This window comes from Schistocerca piceifrons, chromosome 2 (assembly GCF_021461385.2).
Source record: "Schistocerca piceifrons isolate TAMUIC-IGC-003096 chromosome 2, iqSchPice1.1, whole genome shotgun sequence".
NCBI classification, from domain to species: domain Eukaryota; kingdom Metazoa; phylum Arthropoda; class Insecta; order Orthoptera; family Acrididae; genus Schistocerca; species Schistocerca piceifrons.
The window spans coordinates 544,505-568,606 of record NC_060139.1 but is presented as its reverse complement, the minus strand read 5'-3'; the positions used below and the strand labels follow the sequence as shown (position 1 = coordinate 568,606).

Below are 24,102 nucleotides of genomic sequence, written 5' to 3'. Positions count from 1 at the left end.
GTAACGTCGCGTAGAAGGACTTTGAGCATTAAATGAACGACTGTCCACGTCCCTATCATCGCTTGTAGGTCGTTTTTAGCGAGGGCCAACTTGATGTCAAAGCCCTTTTACTTACGTGTATCAGAATATCGGGGGAAAACTTCACACAGAGTACCGTGCCAAGTGGTGTCTAAGGTAACATTGAACCTCTTTAGAAAAAAAAGGCTTAACAACAAGTAGATCCTTCTTACTAGCGACCTGAAACGACGATAAGGACGTGTCAGTTACCTTCCCCAATACCGCTTTGTTCAAAGGATGCTGAAGAAGCTGTAAACGAATGTCAGCAATCGCCAAGCATCCTCACAGAATGAGAACCTTTTCTGTCTGTCTGTCACGTGTGCCCGTATCCAGTCCATTGCTGCTTTGCGTCATCTGCGGCCAACTGAATTGACCTTGGTGCAGCCCTACCGCCCCCCCCCCCCCCCTCCTCGTTGGCACTGACGTGCGCGGCGGAGGCCCTACCACTACAGACGAACGTCACGCACGCTGGGAGTCTCTCGTCTGCACACTCGCTGTGGAGGTTAGTATTAATTTATTGTTTTTAGTAAGTGGTGATGTGCTTCTTGGGAGAAGTTGTTTTGAGCAAAATAACTCTTATTTAATGTGCAAAGCATAACGCTAGAATCCGTGAGTCTCATGCTGGAATATCAAATAACGTCTTACGGAATTCATTTCAGGCACAAAGACCATTTTATTTTTCCAAGTTGGATCTTATGAAATCCGCGGCCGTTAACGATAGCCGTGAATGACGCAACCAGCCACAAATACCATTTAAATCTTTTATTTCAGTGCCATTACCTGTTTCAGGCTAAGATATCTATCTTAAAATGATAAGATTTTTCCTTACGTAGATGTTTTGATCAACAACAATTCGTCTGTTCCACACTGATAAAGTGGCACTAAATATTCATATATTCTTGTGCAGTGTGCAGCGTACGACACGCTGCTGCCGGCCAGAGTGGCCGAGCGGTTCTAGGCGCTACAGTCCAAAGCCGCGCGACCGCTACCGTCGCAGGTTCGAATCCTGCCTTGGGCATGGATGTGTGTGATGTCCTTAGGTTAGTTAGGTTTAAGTAGTTCTAAGTTCTAGGGGACTGATGACCTCAGAGGTTGAGTCCCATAGTGCTCAGAGCCGTTTGAACCATTTTGACACGCTGTTAATCAAAACATGTATGGCATATAACGAAAAATATTAGCCATCCAAAAATGGGCGTGATAGGCCGAAAATGATTATGGCACTAAAATAAATCATTTAAAAAGTATTTGCGGCTGGTTGCGCAGTTCACCAACAACGACTATTTTTAGGTCGAAAGTGGCTTGTGTTGTGATAATTCACGTTTTTGTAATGCGCAATGCCCCCTGCTGCACTAACCTTTTGACCTCGGAGCAGCACTAGCAAGCAACCAGCGTCTCTATTATTTGTTGAATGTATTCCAGTCTCTTGCCTTCCGCAATGGTAGCTTTTTCCCTTCTACGGATCGCTCTACTCGCAAAGAAATTAATTCCCTGATGTCTTAACGTGAGTCCTATAAAGTTCTCCATTCTTCTTGCCAGAATTTTTCACGTATTCCATTCCTTGTCGAATTTGCAGAGAGCCCCCTGATTTCTTATCTTACGAATTAGCTTGATTTTCAGTCCCCTTAAGTAGCACCACATCTCCATGAATCACTTTCATACAGTGCTGTACTCCAAGCGTACATTCTCAGGAATCTCTTCCTCATATTAAGGCCTATGTTTGATAACAGTAAATACTCTCTTTGCTTATTCTAGTCTGCTTTTTATGCACTCCTGTTTTCGTGTTCCATGTGTTATTTTGCTTCTAAGGAAGCACAATTTCTTCCCTTCGTCTTCTATGTGATGCCTAATTTTTATGTTAAGTTTATCGCTTGTCTCATTGCTGGTACGCCTCATTACTTCCGTGTTTCTTTGGTTTGCTTCCAGTCCATTTTCTGTGCACACTAACAGTTCATCCCACTCAAGAAATACCGTAATTCTGCGTCACTTTTACTTGGAGCTCACACAGTTGTCTATCTACACTGATTTCACAGTGCAGTTCATCGTTAGTGAGAGTGTAATTAGGCAATATGAGCGTGTCTAAAAGGAGCAGGACGATATTAAATAAGGCGAGATACGGACTCATCTGTAGGTGCAACATCAATTATAGCCACTGCCTAAAATTAACTACATATCGCAGAAACACATTCGTAGCATTACGTCGGTTAGTCATGCCTGGAAACTTTCCTATGTCAGCAAGACTTTGAGGCAATAGTATAATCAAGGTGGGGTACAGATCCGAAACATTTATGTAATACCGGACTGCAGACAGCGCTACAGGCTCGCATACAGCAATGACAAGATAACTTCAGAACAAGATGACAAGCAAAAGTAAATCTTTTGTACAACCCCAGTCCTGTAAGGCTCTCCACTATCATACCAGATTGTGGGCCTTACTGGCGACATAGAAATATGAAACTCTGAGTGAATAGCTAAGTGACTTACAAAGAGGCTCACTTGAAACTGCTTGCCAAGTGAAGGTTTTTCTGACTTGTCTAGTCAATTCAGTTTGTGTGTATTTTCCTTATCTCACTTCATTTGTAGAAATTAATCGAGTCACTGAAAGCATTTTCTTAATCATGAAAGTATGCAATCAGAGCGCGACGAAATTAGTGTGCGTGAGAATCCAACGGCCCGCTTGGATTGTGTGCGTCGTGACTTCTCCTCTGGCGTAGGAACTCAGGTGAACATCAAGAGCTATGGCATATGAAAAGTCGTAGTTTGAGTAGGTTTAACAACTAAAGTCGCTACAAAGATACATCATACTAAAGATATAAATGACCTGAACATATTTAGTAGAGGAACTGCGCTACGTTTTAAAATTAAAATAACACTGAAACACATTAATAATGTAAACAATTTTGTCTTTACTTTCGAATTCTTCATGTTATGCTTGCAAACAAAACTTCATTTGAAAGAAAAGATGAAATACTATCTATTAATGCAACCAACCACTATATTACAACATATTAGTTCACAGGACAGCATAGAAAACAGTACCAAAGTAATACGTAGTTAACTAAGAGGTTATGAGAAACAGCAGCGCAGATAAAATTACAATGACAGCGGAATCTGTTTAAGTATGAAACTTGAAAAACAGAATTACATTGTGTACTATAAAAAAACTTCGATTTAAGACATCTCATTACCCGTTAGCAAACAAATACAGTATTCGTCGTTCTTTAAAAAAAAGAGGAGTCTGGTACAAGGACGATTGAAAACCGTGTATCATTTTGCCAAATTCTATTCTGAAAATGATACAATAATGTCACGTGGTTGAAGTTCGCGATTGGACAGCAGTGTTTGGTGTCCCCGTCAATCGTAAATGCTGTAGTAAAATTGTTTCTGTCCTTAGTCTCTGTTCTTCTTGTAGATTGTTCCTTATTCTAACTGCAAACAGATGCAGAAAGTTCCAGGTCGTGTCACTTCGCTGAGGCGTCTACATCGGTGTCACTGTCACCACGCCGGCCGGGGTGGCCGAGCGGTTCTAGGCGCTACAGTCTGGAACCGCGCGACCGGTACGGTCGCAGGTTCGAATCCTGCCTCGGGCATGGATGTGTGTGATATCGTTAGGTTAGTTAGGTTTAAGTAGTTCTAAGTTCTAGGGGACTGATGACCTCAGAGTTTAAGTCCCACAGTGCTCAGAGCCATTTGAACCATTTTGAATGTAGTGCATACCCTGTGATGCAGTGGGTCTTGAGTGTCAACAAGGTCTTTTCCAGACAGGAGGTTGCTTACTTATGGTCTGAGTTGTCCTCACCATGTCTCAGCTTGACCCTACTGAGCGTTTGCGGGGACCATTGGCAGTTACATGCTATGTGGACAATCCTGTAGACCTGTTGCGTCCCTTTCTTGGATGAGAGCACCCCAATGAACAGACCATGTTTCAACAGAAAAATACGAAATGCCACTGGTGTTTTTGTGCATGTAGATGGCTTGGTGAGCACTCCAATCAGTTTGATATTTGCTACCTAGATCACTCGATCTTAACCCAGTCGACCCTTCACGACCGGACTGTGGATGACTTTGTATGTTCCATGAATTGAAAATTAAATACACAAGAATAATTTGAGTGGTATGACAACATATGTGGAACAATATATCTTCCAACACTTCTTAGAATCCCTGCCTCAATGTGTTACTGCAGTTTTGAGGACTCCTGGATGAGTGACGTGACGTCACACCCAGCAGCTTTCCTATACCTTTAGCCACTCAGCTTGCAATGAAGTAGAAAACATTAGATCAGCTGTAGTACGTATTTCATTCTCTGACCTGAACCATGCCAGGATCGTCTCTCACAGGTGATAGCGGAGAAGCTTGCCGAGTGTGTGATGTGGCTCATGTTACCTGTGGTCAACTAGGAAATGAACCATCGTCAGCTAATGTCGGATCTCCGTCACGAAACTGCCTGGGGACGAGGAACTGAGCACACGTTGGGCCGGAGTGCGTTGGTAGCAGGCAGCCTATGTACTAGAATCACGTAGGTGTGACCACAGAGCCATGAGTGCAGAGACGAGAGAGACGAGCTCTGGGCATCGAGTGCCCGCTGATTGCCACTTCTCGCTGCCACGTATGGAGTACACCGCCGAGAAGGGCGCTGCGGAGTTAAGGAAACGAGTGCAGTTTGTCTGCCGGCCACCATCGCAGTGGTGTGTACGGAGTATGGCACCCACGTAGGGGCTGTGCTTGTCATGTTCCGAAAATTGTGGATGCGGAAGTGACAGGATCATATTATCATGCTGAAGCTTTAGTTTAAGAGAATAGTCAAGAAGAATCAATACGCAAAGAAGTGGGATACGGAAGTACTTTCGAATGAAGAAGTACTCTTGGAGTTCTGCGCGGGTATAGATACTGCGATAGCCAGCTGCTGTGGCCGAGCGGTTCTAGGCGCTTCAGTCCGGAACCGCGCTGCTGCTACGGTCGCAGGTTCGAATCCTGCCTCGGGTATAGATGTGTGTGATGTCCTTAGGTTAGTTAGGTTTAAGTAGTTGTAAGTCTAGGAGACTGATGACCTCAGATGTTAAGTCCCATAGTGCTTAGAGCCATTTGAAGCATTTAGATACTGTGATAAGGAGTATCTCAGTAGGCAGTTCAGCTGAAAAGGAAAAGGCATCTCTGAAAAGGGCAGTCACAGAAGTTGGAAAGAAAAACGCAGGTGCACAGAAGATATCTACGAAGAAACCGTGGGGAACACAAGAAATGCATCAGTTGATCGATGAAAGAAGAAAGTACCAAAATATTCAGGGAGATTCAGGAATACAGAAATACAAGTCGCTTAGCAATGAAATAAAAAGAAAGCGCAGGGAAGATACGGCGAAATGGCTGCATGAAAAATGTGAAGAAAACGAAAAAGAAATGGACTGACTCAACTTACAGAAAAGTCAAAACAGCCTTCGGTGATATTACAAACAAGGGGTCGTAACAATAAGAGTGCAATGGGAATTCCACTGTTAAATGCAGAGGAGAGAGTTGATTTGTGAAAAGAGTACATTGAAGGCGTCTATAAAGGGAAAGACTTGTCTGAAGTGACTGAGGAAGAAGCGGAAGTCGAGATGGAAAAGATGGTTGATCCAGTATTAGACACAGAAATTGAAAGAGCATTGAAAGACTTAAGATCAAATAACGGAGAAGAGATAGATAATATTCCATCAGAATTCCTGAAGTCATTGGGGGAGGTAGCAACAAAACGACTGTTTACAGTGGTGTGTAGAATGTATGACTCTGGTGATATACCATCTGACTTTCGGAAAAATATCATCCAAAAAATTCCTAAGAATTCTAGAGCCAACAAGTGCGAGAATTATCCCACAATTACCTTAACACCTCATACATCCAAGTTACTGACAAGAGTAATATACAGAAGAACGGGAAAAAGTTGAGGATCTGTTAGATGGATATCAGTTTGGCAAAGGAAAGGTGAAGAGGAATTACCGGATCTGCTGAATGGAATGAACAGTCTAATGAGTAAAGAATATGGACTGAGAGTAAATCGAAGAAAGACGAAAGTAATGAGAATGAGCAGAAATGAGAACAACGAGAAACTGGATGTCAGGACTGATGGTCACGAAGTAGATGATGTTAAGCAAATCTACTACGTAGGCAGCAAAATACCTAATGACAGTCGCTGCAAGGAGAACATCAAAAGCAAACTATCACTGACAAAAAGGGCGTTCCTGACCAAGAGAAGCCTACTAGCACCAAACACAGGCCTTAATTTGAGGAAGAATTTTTTGAGACTGTCCGTTTGGAGCACAGCATCGTACGGTAGTGAAACATGGACCGTGGTAAAACTGGGGCAGAAGAGAATCAAAGCATTTGAGATATGATTCTACAGAAGAATTTTGAAAATTAGGCGGACTGATGAAGTAAGGAATGTGGAGGTCGTCCGCAAAAAGGAAAGGAATTTTTGGAAAATACTGACAAGAAGAAGAGACGGGGTAATAGGACATCTGTCAAGACATTAAGGAGTTACTCCCGTGGGACTAGAGGGAGCTGTAGTGAGTAAAAACTGTAGAGGAAGACAGACATTGAAATACATCGAGTAATGAATTGCGGACGTAAGTGCTACTCTGAGATGAAGAGGTTGGCTCAGGAGAAGAACTCGTGGCGGGTCGCATTGAACCAGTCAGAAGACTGATGTCACCGGACTTAAGTGACTGTCAGCTTGTTCGCAGTGCTTCACCGTGGGTTCTGTAACGGTAGGGGCTACTTACCGTGTTTTGCTCCTTACTGGCGTGGGGTGGTGCAGCACTGTGACTGGTGTAAAATTCTCTTCCTTAGCGTTTGCATGATGTTGTTCCTTAGACATTATCGTTGATTGTTAATTGGGTGACATCGCTGGTCATACATTGTGGTTGATCGTGTGGATGACCGACGTCGTTTTGCCTGTCACTCTGGTTGATTCTGTACACGGGCGACATTATTTTGCCTGTCATTGTGGTTCGTTACGGCGTTGTCTTTTTAGTTGTGTCTGTTAAGCATGTTTGTATAATTTGGTGGGTCGAGTTAATGTTGCCTCTTCATACGAGTTGTGTTCTTGTTAAGCCGAGAATTTGAACACTCTAGTGTATAGTATAAGTGAAGGGCTTGTTTTGCAATGTCAAGTTTACTTCTCGTTCGTCTCTCGTTTTAAAATTAGTTTTAAGTTTGGCTTGTCTTTTGTTTACATGTCTGTAACCGTAGGTATTTTAAGTGATATTTTATTGAGAAATTAAAATATGAAGCTTGCCCTCATTAGATTGCCTTTAAATGTTTACTGTAATGGTAGCACAGAGATTACTTTGTTAGACATTGATGGTTCGAAATATGTGAAGCTACTGATATCAGATTTTCGGCACTTAATTCTGTAAAGTTAAGTGTTCCAGTTGCGTCAAGGTTATGTGAAGACTTCAATGTGTGCCAAGATAATTGTTTATTTAGAGAGTTTTGTGTGAAACATTTATTTTTAAGGACATTGCTAACTACTTGTAGATGTCTTTCGTGATTGTTAAGCAGAAAGTACTACCTGTTGCGAGGTTGCTGTCACCGTATCTTTCGATATTTGTCCTAAAATTCTTTGTCATGAAAATGTCATCAGGATATGCTTTTATTGTCACTCCCGCATTATGATCACCTATAGTGAAATTGCTCTTACAATGAAGTGCAATGTTCAGATTCCGTTTTTGATGATGAATTAAAGATATGTCCAGTAAAACCATCACACTCCAATCCCACCACCCACGCTTCCGCCGTATCAGTGTCTATCGTGTAACAAATGATTTCCTAGCAGATTTTTATAAAGAAAACATTCCCTGTTAATTTCCTTTCCAATTCACACAGTCAAATTAATCAAAAAATCTGCCCAAGATGGACCTTATAAAAAATAAGCTGAAAACTGGCAGAAACGCTCAGGATGATGTCTAGATCAAAATCCCAATGATCCCCAAAAATATACTTTACCTAAAGTCCGCCATCTTGAATTTTTTTCGTTTTAACCTGTGTAACTGATGAAGTGTGCGATTGGCTTCATTTTTGCGCCCAATTCCCGAGTAGTTGAAAGGAAAAGCATTACCTGTTTTACAGAAAATGATCATCGGGTTTTCAATGAAGCGTGGTACAAACGAGACGAAAGAATGAGAATCATCGAAACAGCGGCAACAGTTTTCCGTGAGGACATTCGCTCCCAAGTTAACGAGTGTTTCACCTATCCAACGGTAGAACTAATTTGATCTGGAAATGCAGAACAGATACCGCCGACCCTTCAGAGTTCCCTGAAAGTTGTTCTTGAAACTCGGAAACCATTGCAAGAAGGCACTGTTACGAAAAGAAAGGCCACAACCGTCACTCATTCGATAGTTGCTGCTGCCCGCCCTCGTTCGTTCATTTCTCGATTGCAATTTGGAACAGGGATAATTCGTCATAGACGCTGTGGCTCGAAGCTCTTGCCTGATGTGCTTTCAGAAATTGGTGTACGCCCGTTGCTGCAGTCTCAAACACATGTTGAGACCGCCACTGCGCAGCAGAGTCAACCCAAAGTGAAAGAATATATCACATCCTGAGGGCATTGGATGGTCACAATACCTTCCACGCTAAAGGGAGGCATTTGCTGCATCACGCCTGCAAGGGTTGTTGAAGCATGCGATCCGGTCCCAAGAAGCAACAAGCCACCTTCGACAGCAGAGTTACAGCGTCTGAAGTTCACTCGATCTGTTACCGGTACTTACGCTGTTAATAAAATATCGACATTTCGATATTTTTTACAGGATATGTCGATATAAATAGCAGATGTCGATATATATCGGCTATGTCGATATATGTCGGATATATCACTTCAGCTTTACGTATATCGATATATCAATATCGAAATGCAACATCGAGGACCGATATTTTTATTTTGTTATATTTTTTCGCAATTTTCGGTAATATAGAAATTGTAGTAGAATACGTGAAAAAATAGCATACCAGGCGCGTGAAAAAACTATTTTTATCTCAGCTAGTGTGCTACTTCTTCACGTCGGTATTCTTCAAGAATAGTTGCTGAAAATTATGAACAGAAATCTAAATGACCAGACTGCTCTTTGTCGTGGTTGGAGACGTGTGAGGAGAAACTCTGACGTAATCAGCGTTCGGCGCTACCAACAGAAACAGCAACGTTTAAATTCACCACGCAGTTTTGACGCAACTGCTGGGTCGCTGGCTTTTGCAGAAATAATATTAAAAAAAAAAAACAGGTATGTTGACATGAAGTACATACGAGAAATCCGACATGTGACGAAGCCGAACGACGGACCCACAGAACGTCTTTCATTGTGCCACTTACATGCAATAACCATTGTTAGCAAAGTGGCTATCGCGTAGTGTGAGCGTGCCTCGTTTTTCTTTCAACTCTTCCTCTAACGAAGATAATCAGGCTGCTAGCTTGTTAATGTACAGGATATCTAATAATGAATCAATACTTAAAAATACAGCACTAAAACAGGTAATATATTTATGTGTAGCTAATATTTTTACAGGCCGGTACGTCAATATGTTTGCCGTCGAAATGTCGACATTAATTTTCAATTTATCGATGACCGATTGTACTACTTCTTAAAATATCGATGTATCGGATTTCCGATATTTGTAAAATATCAACAGCCCTAACCTCAGACTCGGGATTGCACACATTGTTGTGCAAAACGTCAGCACCACAAGTCCAGCACCCATAACAAAATCTCATCTCATTAACGTTCTGTGGATGGACTGGAATGGATTAATAGATGTAGTTATTAATACCGGTTAATATATGTGCAAAAAGTCTAAAGTTCATCCACTGCCATTCGTCAGTCTAGCTCCTTCCAACCCTACCATCGCTCATACCCGTGTTCTTTCTGTCTTCGAGATGTGAAAAGATAGAAAGTAGTCATGATGTGTGGTGACGTTCGATCAACATTGTTTCTTGGACATGGTTTTTTTCAGCTGGGGAAGCCAGCCAGCCCATTGTCTTGTGTTTCGCGCCTCGGTGGGTTTCACATGCTCATGTCGTTCTTGGGAAGCGGTGGGGCAATCGTCAGGAAGCGGACTGGAGGATCTCTTAGAGATATTTAGCGAGTCGTGGAACGTATATCGGAAAGACAGAGCCCGTAGCAGTGGGAGTGTTCACTGCAGTTCACAAAAATACTGTCTCTGTTGAGGTCGAAGTTGAGTGTGACAGTGAAGTCACGTGATCGCGTGTAACAGGTCTGGGTGCAACCAAGTTAATTGTTGGATGTTTTTTCCGGGCACCCCATTCTGTTGTGACAGTTCTATCTACATCTACATCCATACTACGCAAGCCACCTGACGGTGTGTGGCGGAGGGTACCGGGAGTACCTCTATCGGTTCTCCCTTCTATTCCAGTCTCGTATTGATCGTGGAAAGAAGGATTGTCGGTATGCTTCTGTGTGGGCTCTAATCTCTCTGATATTATCCTCATGGTCTCTTCGCGAGATATACGTAGGAGGGAGCAATATACTGCTTGACTCTTCGGTGAAGGTATGTTCTCGAAACTTTAACAAAAGCCCGTACCGAGCTACTGAGCGTCTCTCCTGCAGAGTCTTCCACTGGAGTTTATCATCTCCGTAACGCTTTCGCGATTATTGAATGATCCTGTAACGAAGCGCGCTGCTCTCCGTTGGATCTTCTCTATCTCTTCTATCAATCCTATCTGGTACGGATCCCACACTGTTGAGCAGTATTCAAGCAGTGGGCGAACAAGCGTACTGTAACCTACAAGAGACATTCAAAGAAAATCTACGGTCAATAATACGTAAATACACAGATCATGCAGTACTGGTTGGAGACGACTTTAACCTCCCGAGTACAGACTGGGATGTTCATGAATTCGTCGGAGGGGGGGGGGGGGGGGGGGGGAGGAGGGTACAGACACTGTCATGCGAAATACTTTAGGAGACATTTTCTGAAAATTGTCTTGAGCAGCTAGCTTGGCAGCTCCGACGCAGTGGCAATATCTTCGACCTTGTAGCTACAAATAGGCCGAACCTTATCGACAATGTCAGTACAGAAACGGGGATTAGCCATCATGATGTCATCTACCCGTATGGGTGACGTAGTAATAAGCACATCTGGCGTAGAGGAACAACTGAAAAACTTCAAAGTAAGTAAATCAGCAGGTCCGAATGGAATCCCAGTTCAATTTTACAAAGCGTACTCTACGACATTGACCCGTTATCTCTCTTGCATCTCTCGTCCAGCACAAAGTCCCTAGCGACTGGAAAAATCGCAAGTTTCTCCAATATATAAGAAACCCAAAAAAGAACGGATCCGCAAAATTAAAGACCAATATCCCTAACTTCTGTTTGCTGCAGAATCCTTGGACATATTCTCAGTTCGAATACAATAAACTTTCCTGAGACGGAGAAGCTTATGTTCACGAATCATCGTGGGTACAGAGAACATCGTTCGTGTGAAACTCAGCTTGTCCTTTCCGCACATGATATACTGAGAACTATGGATGAAGAGCAACAAATGGTTAAAATGGCTCTGAGCACTATGCGACTTAACTTCTGAGGTCATCAGTCCCCTAGAACTTAGAACTACTTAAACCTTACTAAGGACATCATATACATCCATGCCCGAGGCAGGATTCGAACCTGCGACCTTAGCGGTCACGCGGTTCCAGACTGTAGCGCCTAGAACCGCTCGGCCACCCCGGCCGACGAAGAGCAACAGGTAGCTTGCATATTTCTACATTTCCGAAAGGCATTTGACACGGTGCCGCGTTGCAGGCTGATAACGAAGGTAGGAGCATATGGAATAGGCTCACATATATGTCAGTAGCTCGAAGACTTCTTAATAATAGAATCCAGTATGTTGTTCGCTACGGCGAGGGTAGCGTTAGGAGTGTCCCAGGGAAGTGTAACAAGACCGCTGTTGTTCCCTATACACATAAATGATTTGGCTGACAGGATGATCAGCAACCTTCAGATGGTTGCTAATGGTGCTGTGGTGTACGTCAAAGTGTCGAAGTTGGTTGACTAGATAAACATAAGACGACTTAGACAAAATTTCCAGTTGATGTGATGAATGGCAGCTAGCCCTAAATGTGGAAAAATGTAAGGTAATTCGGATCAGTGGGAAAATCAAAGCTGTAATGTTCGGATACAGTATTACTAGTGTCCTAGTAGACACTGTCTGTCAGAGAAGAACTTCGCCTGTTCTGCATCGAAGGCATAATTCCATTTCTTTACTCTGCGAGACATTTCAGCTAACAAGGCAGGCCACGTCATTGGGAGCACGGATTTACTTCAAACTTTGTACACCTTTAGTAGGCCGTCAAAAGAACATAATGGGCAAATAGTAGGTGCGCTACTCTGGCAAATGCTAGGAAATCGTAAGATAAGTCTTAGGTGTTGTAAGTAGGGTGTTTAGGTTTTTATGTTGGTAACACCACGTAGTGCTCTGTATGGAAGTCGCTGGCTGCGCTGTGTGCAGTCTGTGGCTAGTTGGACTCATTGTTGGAATATTCGCTTGTGTAGTGTTAGGCACTTTGATGTGAACAGCGCGTAGCGTTGGGCAGGTGGTCAGCCGCCAGCATGGTGGATGTGGGGAGAGAGATGGCGGAGTTTTGAGAGTCCGCCAGAGAAAGGAAATTTGTTTAATTGTATGCCTCAAAATTATATATATATCATGACTTTTGAACGCTATTAAGGTAAATACACTGTTTGTTCACTATCAAAAACTTTCATTTGCTAACTATGCCTATCAGTAGTGCCTTCGCTAGTTAGAATGGTTCAAATGGTTCTGAGCACTATGGGACTTAACATCTTAGGTCATCAGTCCCCTAGAACTTAGAACTACTTAAATCTAACTAACCTAAGCACATCACACAACACCCAGCCATCACGAGGCAGAGAAAATCCCTGACCCCGCCGGGAATCGAACCCGGGAACCCGGGCGTGGGAAGCGAGAACGCTACCGCACGACCACGAGATGCGGGCCGCTAGTTGGAATCTTTTATTTAGCTGGCAGTATTGGCACTCGCTGTATTGCAGTAGTTCGAGTAACGAAGATTTTTGTGAGGTAAGTGATTCATGAAAGGTATAGGTATTGTTAGTCAGGGCTATTATTTTGTAGGGATTATTGAAAGTCAGATTGCATTGCGCTAAAATACTGTGTGTCAGTTTAGTGATGATCAGAATAAGTAAAGATAAAACAATGTCAGTACGTTTAGTTTTGCTGACCTGTTATAAATCAAATAACGTAAGAGTTTTTCCAGCACTGTAATTTTTTTACATACAAAGGAGAAGTTTCATTGTCTTTTGTGTAAGTGATGTATCTGTATGTAGGTGCCAAACTATAGAGTTCATGGTGGTCAAGTGGTTAGCGTTGGAGCTCGTAAGACGAACGTATATGAGGCGGCGATTGTTCAGCTACCTCACCCCCCCCCCCCCCCCTCCCTCTCCGAATCACGACTTTTGTAGTACAAGTGTAAATTATGTGATATTCAAAAAATTTGCGCCTACACTATTCCTTCTTGCTACACTAGCTATGCCTGATCGCTACGCAGGTTAACTGCCAGATGGGGCCTGCCTCTGTGTCTGCAGCTCGAAGCCTTGAGTTGCAAAGTAGTTCCAGGTGCCTTACCAGATTGCATGTATAAGGGATTTCGCAAATCAACAAGCATACATTTTCAGGCAAACTCTATGCATTTCTTCCTTTACTTGTCTATAGTTATAAATATGTTTGTTCTAATAGTTAAATTTAATTAAAAATAGTAGGTAGTAAAACTTCATGCAAATACACGTGGTTTTTTAATTATATTAGCTCTCAAATGTCATAAGTTAAATCATATGACCAGTGATGAAAAAAGTATACATAAAAAATTATGTTAGAGTGGGAGTCGAACCATCTCCCCATACAAATTCGTCTCCTGTAGCTCGTACGCTAACGACTTCATTTTATTGATCATTTTTTTCGTTATCTTTCGTTGCACTGCTGCCCCCTGACAAACACGCTGAGCTACCGTGCCGGCAATCACTTGACCACCACGATCTCTGACGCCTGGCACTACGCACAGGCACATCAGTCACATGACAGGCGCGCAAAACTTCTCTTGCGGTTTTCTCGGAATCGCCAGAGTAGTGCATATTATGTTGTTTTAATGGCTTACTGAATGTGTAAAAAGCGTCAAGTAAGTCTGTGATCCCAGTGCCGTGGTCTCCTCTTGTAAGCGAAATGTGCTCACATCTACCTAAAGGAAATGCATCCTGAAAACCTTGTGAGTGCTGCAAAGCAGTTCATCACAGCAACATTTGATTTGGCCGCACTTCCACCAACATCCGCTGCGGACAAACATCATTCTTACAGAGCTCACCACCAGACGAGGAAGGCGTTATCTTCATTAATCTTGTCTAATATAGACACAAACCATTGATCTTTAATTGATTTCTATCATTCCCTTTGGGTTCAAATACGAATGGGAAATCACCTTCCGGAAAAAGAGTGGTGGTGGGTAGGGGCGTTTATGCCGGTCAGCTTAGGGAAATTGCGACTCAAGACGAACCAGCACCGGAGCAAGTACCTCACATTATGTAATGCAATTGTAAATCTGCTTGCGAAAACAAGTGGATAGGCAGTACAAGCTGCTTAAGCTGTACTAATGTGTGTGGCTACTGCGCTTGCCATGTGGGTGCCCAAATTGGGTGAACTTCGACGACTCATATCGAAGACGAAGTCGAAACGGTGACTGAAGTGTTTACATAAACACGGTAATAACAACAAATGCAAAACGTCCTGTCCACTGTTTCTTCCATTTTTTTATAAAATCCGTTCTGGAGCTAGTTTTTTTTTCAGATAACGTTCTCCTATCATTAATTTTAGGCCAGTGGGTGAACCATTTCAGCTTACAGCAACTCTGCCTACTTCTATGAAAAACAATGTACTTTTGTTGCAATTTTTCCCTCTCGCCTACATTATTTACATTGTATTTTGTTTTTATTTTACGTTACAACATTACTTGTAATTTTAAAAAAATCAGCGAAGTGTGATAAAAGTGCAAACTTTTAGTTCAATTTTTCTCAGCGCTAGTTGAGTTAAAGGAAATATAACTGAAAAGCAAAACTGGACTATAGTAAATAATTTTTGGTAGATAGTGATGCGTGAACTCATTCATTTCGCACAAAAATTAACCCAATCGGACGCTTGGATCAGTTGCTATGTTTAAAGCTCGAAAATTCCACTATAGCGGAGATCTTTTCAAGATGGTGGATTTTCCACAAAGTGGATTATTTGGGACTTGTGGTATTTTGATCTGGACACAATCCTGAACGTTTCTGCCGAGTTTCCCTTTTTTGTGTAAGTGCCCAACTTAACGTCTAATTTGATTGAACTACAACAAAATTTCACCGACAGGAGTTCTGACCCACTGATTGGCTCTACAGCTCAGGCTTAACATCCAGCACAGAATGTTCGTTGCCAGAACTTCTTCATTCTCAGAACCCGTCCAAGCTCCCTCACAGGCCGAAATAGCTCGTGAAAGGAATTCCAAACAAACAGACACGGCCCGCCCGCAAGCACCTGCTGTGCCGCTCCTAGAGCAAGAGCGCCACGACGTTGCGTTCCACAGAACTTCCGTTTGAAACATTACTAAATCATTTAATAGTCTTAATTTGACTTTATTATGAGACAGGGTGAAAGTGAGCTTTCCATTATAAATTATATATCAGTTCTTTTAATTCATTGATTTTTCTTTCTGAAGAAAAAGAGCCTATCGTTCTCTACAGTGCCTGATTTCCTAAAGATTACTGGTATTAAGCATAAGGATGTCCATCAGATATTGTAAGCGGTTTGGAATATCCTCAAGGCTGCTGGTACTTTCTCCTCTCATTTTCATCGCTGCTTTTTGGGTTGTCACGATATACTTCATAGTATAGTTAGGAAGGTATGACTGAAAGCCCTTACATTATTCGTTAGAATTTCATATGAGTTAGTTCTTAAGAATTTGGCGGCAGGAAACGAAATCTTCACAGATAGCACAAATAGAAATCCACTCTACAGGTAGATATTCCTCAGGAACGCAATATCTTTGTTTCTGAGTCTCGGTCTCGATCGGTGCAGTAACTTATTCCTCAGTTGCCTACTTCTTTGTTTCTGAAATTCGATCTGGATCAGTGTAATAAGATATTCCTCAGATGCACCACATATCTGTCCGTGAATGCCGGTATGGTTCGGAGCAATAAGATATTCCTCAGACATCAACATCTTTTTTTCTTAGAGTTAATGTGGACTACAGTGAGCTTGTTTTTGCACAATTGCTTAGGCTTGCGCAGACAACGTCAAATAGAATGAAATTCTTTCGTACGGAACAGTGTATCATTCTATGTGAACTATTAAACTAGATCCGAGGTTTTATCGATCAGAAGCGAATCTCTTCAGGGTGATGGAACCTCTGATTTGGTTTAAATGCTGTAATTCGTTTTAGGTGATGACACTATCTTACACCGAAACACATCCCACTCTTGTTATTCACACTAACTGAAGTGACGTGGAGAATAAGTGCCAGATGATAGTTTTTACTTATGGACCGTCTGACAGCAACTGAATAAAACACAATTTTAGTGCCATACGCGTTTCGCCTTTCTTTTCTGCAAGGCATCATCAGTGGCAGGTTGCGTGGACAATTTCTTACATATTACGCTCTGTTGCATTTTTGTTGTTGTTCTTCTTCTTATGAATGCCAATTTGCGGTTTTTTCCCACATTCCACAGCACTATGAACTGAGCGCTTGCTTCAATGCAATGATGCCTTGCAGAAAATAAAGGCGAAGCGGGTATGGCACTAAAATTGAGCTTTATTCAGTTGCTGTCAGACGATCCACAAGTAAAAACTATCAGTATACCGTAATATTACACGCAGCTGAGGAAGAGAGGACTACGAAAGTTGAAGATGTCAGTAAGTGCCAGATTACAAATCCATTAGGCGTGGCAATCGACCCCCGGTCGTTTCTAAGACTTTTTTGTCTATCAGTGATTTATTAGAGTGAAAAATACCACATGTTCAGAGGTCACGTCAAAAGGTAGGTCCAACTGTAAATCACTACTTAAGTCATTTCAAAGGTCAGAGAAAGGCAAGGGCATATCAGTTACGAACAAGGCCATACCTAGTAAACCACTCTAACATTTGATACAATCTTCGACTGGGAACAAAGAAACCAATTTTAAACAGCGCTGTCCCTGGTTCAAAGTTCTTTGTTTTTTATGTTCGGTATCCTTTGCAGAGATTAGGAACATATTTCGTAAATGTGTTGGTGGTAGTATGCTTAAACAAAGTATTTTGAATAGCAGCAGTACTTGTTGATAGACCTTCAGATGAATCTCGACAACTGATTTCGCAGTAGCTATACCTATACGACTGTTTCATCTTTTACAATCCAGACGGTAACCTCTGTCTATTTGAATGTCGTGATGAGCTCTAAACATTTGACTGTGATAGTGTAATCAGACAGTATACACTACCAGGCAACATGACGCTCCGAGAAGGGAAGGAGGAAACGAAATTACTTCATCGGTTGAGAGGGTGTGCCGTGTTACTTCGGTGCTTAAAAAATCGAGTCAAATTTACAAAGAACTTGGCAGTATGAAGCCACTTGCCTGTACGATGTGCATACACTGGTTTAGCTGAGAAGGGAGTTACGAAGCCGTTGTATCCTCTCACGAGGCAAGCTAACCCACAGCTGCGGTAACTGGTCGCTGGTATCGTATGTACTGGGACTCAAACTGAACGGAGTTGGCGTCCGAGTTAGTCGCACACAAGTTCTATCCAAGAACAGGTCTGAGGTGCTTGCTGGCCAATGGAGTATCCCAACACCACGCTGATAGATAGTTTACAGAAGACGTGGCAAGCGTGGACAAGCTTCTCTGTGTCCTCCACAGTGGTCCCTCGACATTTCAAGCTGTTCACTCGCCTTATAAAGGGTGGTCAGAGACAGTCTGAAAAGTTTGTAAGGGTATTGCAGCGTAGATTGTGCTGAGAAATAATTAAGGAAAAAAGGCGACATGTTGCGCCGTTTCCATTAGCATTGAAGTTAGTCAATAACGTCGTTGCGCGCGCATTTCAAATAGCCTGCTAGATACAGTTATTAGTGGCAGTTGTTGTCACAACGTAGACGACAGCACACGAGACTGCTCAGCCGTTGGTTCGGGTTCGATCCTTACTACCTACCCATATCCAATTTTTAATCTCTCTCCTGTGGGCCTTTATGAAACCAAACGAAGAATGCGTTTGGCGACACCCCCTCTGGCGGGGCATTTGAATTTGCTCTCGCAACGGCCTGATTTGATAACTTCAGTGCTAATTAGCTCGGAAACGGTGCAAGAATAGAATTTTTCTTAAAAGTTATTTCTCTGTACAACCTATCCCGCGACACCCTTACAAGCTTTCCAGAATGTTTATGACCACCCTCCATAGCCTACCAGGCCTTCGTTGCCACCATCGATTTGACTTCCTACGCTGGACGGTGTCTTCTTCTGTCACAGTCTTCATCTATACGTGTCCGCGTCGCTCCTGCATGATTGGTAATGGCACTTACGTACCATCCATTAGGCCTTCGTCTGATTCTGTTATTGCCCCTTTTAATTCAGCAAAGAGCTTACTTCATTCGTCTTCCATCAATCAGCGTCGCTTCATGTCCCACTCACAACCACTTCATTTTCGTTAGCCACAGAGATGTTGAAAACTATATGGACTGATAATGTTGTGTAAGCTACTGTGGGATTCAGCACCGACATAAGAAAGGAAGGGCAAAAGTTGCCATGGACAGTAGCAGGAATCAAAATGATCTGTGCATAACACTTTCCAATTATGGAATATATTATAGGATATAGAACAATTTCCGCTACCAGTCACAATAAGACTATTTATTCGTTACACGACCGGTTTCGGGCTTGTGCCCATCCTCAGGTATTTATACATTCATGTACATGTTCATATTGCTGGATATCGCTGAATACAAAGAAAATTATTTACTGGTTGACTAATCAGATACAAGTGGAACAATTGTTAACTGGCAAAGGAGCATCTGTCGAAAATGTATCTGCATTTACATAAAGATCAAGTATCGGTATCCTTATTATAATTATGTTGTGGCGACAGTTTTTCCATTGAGTTGTACACTTTTTACCATTTTCACGTCCATGTTTCAGATTTTTTTTTTTAATTTAGCTGCATATTTCACTACTGTGTCAAGAACTCGTGATATACCCCGTGTTTACATTCAAACATGTAGATAATAGTCAAAGAACTTCGACATAGGAGGTGCAAAGATGTTGCTCATACAGAAACATGTAGGTTATGGTCAAAGAACTTAGACATAGGAAGTGCAAAGAAGTTGCGCACATAGAAACTTAAAAAGCTATTATGAATTGCGAAATTTTTAATCCACATTTTTGTCAGAACTTAGACATGGGAAGTACAATGATGTTATACACAAGAATTTACTGAGAGCTATTACAAATGACGAAAATGACAGAACTGTTTTGAGCTACACTGTTGTCAGAGAACTTAGATCTAGGAAGTACAATGATGTTCAACACATGAAATTTTGAAAGCTATTACAAATCGCGAAAACGACAGTTAAAACTTGTGTTTACAATATGACTTTTACGAATTACGATAATGAGAGTTGAACTGTTGTATGATTGCTACGTCGGATTTCCACAACATATTACTTTGTTATTAGATATCAGAGGATAATGAGTTTTTGTTTCCGAATATTTCATGAAATTGAGAGCTCCACTAATTCGTTGAGAATAAGGTGTGGTGATTAAAGCTGTGGATGTAAACTTCGAGCTCTTCGAGCAAATTCATTTTCTTTCCTTTGTCGAGTGTGTGTAGTATTTGTTGGTTGTCTGTAATGGCTGTGGCTGAGTGACAATGGTCTTTTAGATGCATTGCAAAAGAGAATTTGTTAAAGTTATTTAGCCAGAAGACATCCATATGCTCACAGTCTCTTGTAGTGAAACTCCTTCCAGTTTGGCGCATGTAGAACTGTGGGCGATTGTCACATAAGAGTTTGTAAATATCTGATTTAAGTTGGCGTTGGTTACTTGTCTTACTTTTTGGATGACGTGCTGTTGTAGCTTGTTGTTTGTGCTGAAAGAAATTTGAATACCAGTCTTCCGAAAGAGGATGGGAATCACCTATAAAGGGTACGCGAGCAATAGTACTTTTACCTTCTTGTGAATCTGATTTAGAAGGTGTGAATTGTTTGTTTTTGATCTTGATGTTAAGTTTATCAGTTACATCTGGGTTGGATCCATATTTATTTCTACAAGCAATTTGTTTGATAATGTTAATTTCTTTTTGTTCATCATGGGGGCCTGAGTGGGTGCGGTTTACTTTTATCTATTATTACTACACGCAGAACTAAGGCTAAGTATGGTCTTCCTATTACTCAGTGCTGATGCTCTCGAAGTCTACCAGCGATGGGTGGCTGCTAAGTCAGCGTGGACAGGGGGTGCTGAGCCCTCGTCTTCCTGCAGGCGTGGCTGGCGCTGCCCGCTGCTGCCACTATCGGGCTGGTCGGCGCCCCCTTCTTGCAGTTTCGCGGCGCTGCGCTGGTCGGTGTGCAGTCGTTGCTTTAGGACCGCACAGATAAGATAAGAAATGAGTGTGTTCTGAGTAGAATAGGCGAGGAGAGAAACGTGTGAAAAAGATCAACAATAAAAAAGGGATAGGATGATAGGACATGTCTTAAGGCATCAAGATATAACTTCCATGATACTACAGGAAGCTGTAGAGGGTAGAAACTGTAGGGGAGGACAGAGACTGGAATATATCCAGCATATAATTGAGGGCAATTGGTGCAAGATCTACTTTCATTTCAAGGGACATCAAAAGCTTTGTTTTAAATCATGAACGAAGTGCTGACCATAAATTTAGTAAGGGTTAGTTTGATCAGTTTATCTCCACATTCTGCCAACAAACAGTTCCATATGTACCGCTAGAAAACGCTGTCTCCTTTGGCTTACTGCGTTCGTATTCTTACCTTTGAATTTAACCAAACATACAACATGCAATACCTCAAAAGACTTACTTGTTAGTTACCATTTCATTTCGCCGACCCCTTCAACTTTCCCAAATCACTCCATACTAATTTTTAACCCCCCTGTTTATTTCTTTTGCCAACTATTCAGTCATAGTCTTCATCTGACCTGCATAGGAAGACTCATAATTTCGTTATTAATTCGTACTGTTTTGTTCTCGATTTGTCAGGTGAATCATTATTATACCAGCATTATAGCTGATTTTCAGGTGTCCTTTCAGATTTTGGCTCTGAAGTTCCTCCATTCAATGTTGTCGTTTATCTGCACTGGATTTAAATAGTACAGTTTCATGAGCAAGTTGAAGGTAATTTCGCTATGTCCACTAACAAGTATTTCTTCTTCCTTTACCCAGTTAGAACCTAAAAACTATGGCTGCTGAGTGCAGTTTTGGTGTTGTGGATATTTTTTACTTATTACACTTTCAGTTGTGAATTTCTCACGATTCTGATGAAGTCTGATTGGAGGTTTAGTATTGACGTATATATTTTTCTGTGAACTAACATACAACGAAGAAATGTCTTGTTACTCAACGACTGTTAGACTATATTTTGCTGTACATACGCCAACTGCTATTAAGGGTATTGGATGTAGCAATTATACATAGTTGATGAGATTGGTATGGACATATATAAACGCATAATAGCAGCAGGAATAGTGTTTGCAGGGAAGAAATGCCAGTCGACAGCCGGACAGTCGGTCAAGGCTCCCTGGGCGCGGCAGGTCGTCAAGGCAAACGGCTCCTGCCTCGTGTACTGTTCCCCACACGTGCTGACAGCCCGTTATGCAACGTTTACCATGTGCAGCGAAATTCACAGACGTTCTCATGGATAAATCGAAGATGTAAGGCGAGTCACTTCCAAGACATATCCTTAGTTTTGAGGTAGAACTCCGTACGAAACATATTTTCACAATTTAGTTGTAAGTTTGTGGTCCATAAGTATTATAATAACGTATGTACGCATATATGTGTGTATGTATGTACACTCTAAGACAGACGCATACGAAGGAATTATTTGAATGGGACGGAAATGGGTAGATCTAATGTACATATACAGACAAACAAATGATTACAATTTAAGAATAATTGGATAATATATTCAAGAGGATGAGTTTCACAAATTCAGCAACTAAGTAACGCTTTGGTCCATCTCTGGCCTTTATGGAAGCATTTATTCGACTTGGCATTGATTAATAGAGTTGTTGGATGCCCTGAGGGCTATCGTACCAAATCCCACAGCTCCAGTTGGACAAGATGTAGCACGATATCTCTCAGGAGGATACGTAACATCTCCAAGTCGAATAACTGCTTCCATGAAGGCCAAACGTGGACCAACGTGTTATTGACTTGCTCAGTTCTGAAGCTCTTTCTCTTAAATCATCCAGTTTTTCTGAAATGGTATTTTTTTCTTAGTGTATATGTAGGTTACACGTCTCCTCATAAACCACTGGACCGGTGTCAACCAAACATGGTACACATCCCACATTCTGTCTGTTAAGTATCACTGTGCGGTAAGAACCACCAACCTATCAAAGTGGAGGGGGGGGGGGGGGGGAGGGGGTGAGAGGGAAAAGGCAGCGTGGAACACGACTTGTGAATACCTGTACTTCAGTCATCCACTATTTGAGAATCAGAGCACACAGAGACTTGCAACAAACTTTACAAACTTAACACATAATTTCAAACCTTCACAAAATGATAAAAGGGAAAATATGAACATTTGCCACATTTTCGCTGTTCACACAGTAAACCTGCCTCATGACATTTTAATTTATTACTTATTTATTACTGCTAACTGTATTCACGACACATTTTGCGGATACTATTCATCTATTCCTACATCTACGTGATTACTCTGCTATTCACAATAAAGTGCCTGGCAGAGGGTTCAGTGAACCACCTTCAAACTGTCTCTCTACCGTTCCACTCTCGAACGGCACGCGGGAAAAACGAGCACTTAAATTTTTCTGTGCGAGCCCTGATTTCTCTTATGTTATACCGATAATAATTTCTCCCTATGTAGGTGGCTGCCAACAGAATGTTTTCGCAATCGGAGGAGAAAACCGGTGATTGAAATTTCGTGAGAAGATCCTGTCGCAACAAAAAAGGCCCTTGTTTTAATGATTGCCACTCCAATTCATGTATCATGTCTGTGACACTATCTCCCCTATTTCGCCATAATACAAAACGAGCTGCCCCTCTTTGTACTTTTTCGATGTCATCCGTCAGTCCCACCTGATGCGGATCCCACACCGCACAGCAATACTCCAGAATATGGCGGACAAGTGTAGTGTAAGCAGTCTCTTCAGTAGACCTGTTGCACCTTCTAAGTGTTCTACCAATGAATCGCAGTCTTTGGTTTGCTCTACCCACAATACTATCTATTTGATCGTTTCAATTTAGGTTACTTGTAATAGTTATCCCTGAGTGTTTAGCTGAATTTACAGCCTTCAGATTTGTGTGACTTATCGCGTAATCGAAATTTAGCTGATTTCTTTTAGTACGCATGTGAATAACTTCACACTTTTCTTTATTCAGGGCCAATTGCCACTTTTCGCACCATACAGATGTCTTATCGAAATCATTCTGCAATTCGTTTTGATCATCTGATGACTTTACAAGACGGTAAATGACAACATCATCTGCAAACAATCTAAGGCGGCTACTCAGATTGTCCCCTATGTCGTTAATATAGATCAGGAACAATAGAGGGCCTATAACACTTTCTTGGGGACCGCCGGATAATATTTCTGTTTTACTCGATGACTTTCCGTCTATTACTAGGAACTGTGACTTTTCTAACAGGAAATCACGAATGAGGCGATACTCCGTAGGCATGCAGTTTGGTTAGAAAATGTTTGTGAGGAACGGTGTCGAAAGCATTCTGGAAATCTAGAAGTATGTAATCAGTTTGACATCCTCTGTCGATAGCATTTATTACTTCATGAGTAT

At 41.9% G+C, this 24,102-nt stretch overlaps 1 protein-coding gene across 1 annotated transcript in view; it reads left to right on the top strand.

Moving 5' to 3' along the window:
• Window positions 1-502: 502 nt before the first annotated feature.
• The window catches only part of LOC124774948 (cytochrome P450 9e2-like), a 118,833-nt gene continuing 95,233 nt past the window's right edge, over window positions 503-24,102 (top strand). Inside the window, exon 1 of the mRNA XM_047249657.1 lies at window positions 503-559. The gene's annotated coding sequence lies outside the window, so the exon portion shown is untranslated. The remainder of the gene's footprint in view (window positions 560-24,102) is intronic.